Here is a 2,561-nt window from a genome sequence, read left to right as displayed (position 1 = left end):
GCTCCTCAGACTGGGGTGCCAGCGTCTGCCCACCCCTTCTGACCCCCATGCCTTGTGCCTGCCTGTTCTCTCTGCATTGGGGCAGCACCCTGCACAAACAGCTGTGGGCTTCTCTTCCCCCTTCCACATGGGAACAGAGGAACAAGGGGCTGGGGTTGGGGACATGACAGGGGGAGCCAGGAGGGAGCACAGGGCAGAGAGTCCTGGATGGCACTGCTGGGGGGTGCCTGGCACTGCGGCAGTCCTGTCGGAGAGCTGCGCTGAGTGGGCATGGCGTCCCCTTGCACTAAGACCCACCCAGGAGGTCCTCGGGAAGCCTCTGGGCTCAGAGCAATGCCTATGGGGTGTCCATTATGAACCAGCGTGGGGCAAAGTACAGGAGAGAGGGGCTGGCGCTGAGCGGGGCCTCACTTTGCCACAGAGAGGGCAGGGGGAGCCCATGAACCCCATGGGCACAGCATGGCAGAGACCCCAGCATCAGGCCACGTGTGCTGGGCTTAGGGCAGCAAGTCCTGGCACTCAGGGTCTGGACAGGAGACCTTTCTAGCCAGACACCTGATTCGCAGCAGGCAGGCCAGGGGTGGGTGTGGGGGGTCAGACTGCGGCCTGAGCCCCGCGTCTGTGTGCGGGGGCTCCTGGACCTGTGATTAAGGGGCTTTGACAAGCAGATTACAAGTGGGCTCTAATAGGCCCTTAACCTCTGCCCCCCCAGGGAGCCGGGGGAGTGGAGCCCTTCCTCTTGACAGGAAGCGCTGTCTTCCTGCGCCGCCAGCCGCGGCTGGGAGGGATGGTGAGAAACGAAGCCATGCGCCTGTCTGAGGCTGCGCGGGGCAAGGCGCAGGGCAGCTGGGGCGCGGGGAGGGTCTGCACCGTGGGGAGTGGGTGTGACAGGATCCTGGGGGCAGGCACAGCATGTGAGGCATGGAGATGCTGGATCCTGTGGGCCAGCCCCTTTCATACCAACAGGGAAATGCAGCTGCTTCTGGGGGGGAGCATGCGGCAGTGTCTGCCAGGTCCCCCACACGCAGCGCTGAACTGTGGCTGTGTCTTTGCTGGGCTGTGGCTCCTGTCTCAACATTGGGCGTGTCAGCCGGGTCCCCGCGCCTCTCCCTGCAGCAGCCGGGTGGGTTTGTCCCTGCTGCCTGCTCCGGCTGGTGAGATGGAGATGCCTGCAATCGGCGCCCTCCACAGATCACAGTGGATCAGCTGGATCTGACCCCGGGGCAGGGCACCGGGCAGGCGGAAGGCAGATGATGCATTCCTCACGGTTCTTCTTAGCAGCAGCCGAGCTCCTTTGGCTCGGTTTGGGGACTGGGCCCAGCTAGCCGGGGTCTCGGGGAGGTTTCACACCATGTTGGGTGGGGTGTGTGGCCAGACAGCCCCAGCGGCCTGCTTGGGCCCCAGTGTGGCCTGGGGCTGGTCCCCAGGTCCCTTGCCCGATGCCTTGCCTGGTTCCCGGGCACAGGGGAGCGACCCCTCCCTGGGTAGCACCTGAGCTCTGCAGGCAGTGCAGTCTGGGTAGCATTGCCCCGCTGACCCCGGCGCTCAAGCACTGCTCAATCCTGCTAATCTCCCGCTCCCGGGAAGGCGAATGAGCCGCTTTATCTAAGACAAACAGGCCGAGCGACACCCCTCCTCTCGCCCCCCTGCATTCCCAGTGTGGCTGCCACCAGGGGAGACTCTAGCAGGGGCATGCCAGAGATGTTTCACTCCCTTTGCCCGCGTGGCATCCCTGCTGCCAGGAGCCAGGCTAATCCACCCTGGGCCCACGCCCCTTGCCCCCTCCCACGGCCCTGGCACTCTCCTCTGCTCACAGCCAAGGCCAGTGTGGGAGCTCAGCCATTGCCCCGTCTCTCCCTCCCTGCTGCATCGTCCTCTCCTGCTTCTGCCCACACCCTGCTCTCCCCGTGGCGTGCAGGTGAGACGGTGTAGGGGCAGGGTGGGCAGCCAGGGGCTGGCAGCGGGGTGCCCCTCGGAGCACAAGGGGTCACTTTTCCCCTCTGATTCCAGCTCCCTTTTCCAGTGACATTTGGGGACAGGGACAGACTCAGCCTGCTCCAGCCCCTGCCCCCTAAGGCCTCGTGAAAAGTCCCTCCCATGCCCAGTGCCCCTCCCACCCTCGACCCCAGCCTCATCATCCCTGGCACAGATGGGTGCCAGCTTCTGCCAGGGAGAGCAGGACCTGCCAGCTGGTTTCTGGACTAGGGAGCGAGCTCTGCCGGTGGCCGTAATCCCGGCATGACCTGCCCAGCCATCTGCCTCATGGCCACCGTGGCTGTACCCAGCCAGCTGGGTGCGGGGGGAGGCAAAGGCAGCAAATGTTGGGCACAGGCTCCCCTCAACTCCTCTGCTCTGCTCTCTCCTCTCGCCTTCCTCGCAGGTGCCTCCCCCCAACCCAACATGGGCTTCATCCTGGGAGCAGGGTAGTGGTGCAGAAGGTGCAGTGTCCGACAGGGAGAAGACGCGTGGGGCAGGAATTGTTGCGCCCTGTGAGGCAAGTCTGGATACTATAGTGGGCAGTGATGGTTTTGAAGCTTGTCCCCTTTGGCCTCTTCCCCAGG

Source organism: Gavialis gangeticus, unplaced genomic scaffold, assembly GCF_001723915.1.
Source record: "Gavialis gangeticus isolate Ggan-Ray unplaced genomic scaffold, GavGan_comp1, whole genome shotgun sequence".
Taxonomy (NCBI): domain Eukaryota; kingdom Metazoa; phylum Chordata; order Crocodylia; family Gavialidae; genus Gavialis; species Gavialis gangeticus.
The sequence above is the reverse complement of the archived record's forward strand: the minus strand, read 5'-3'. Positions refer to the sequence as shown.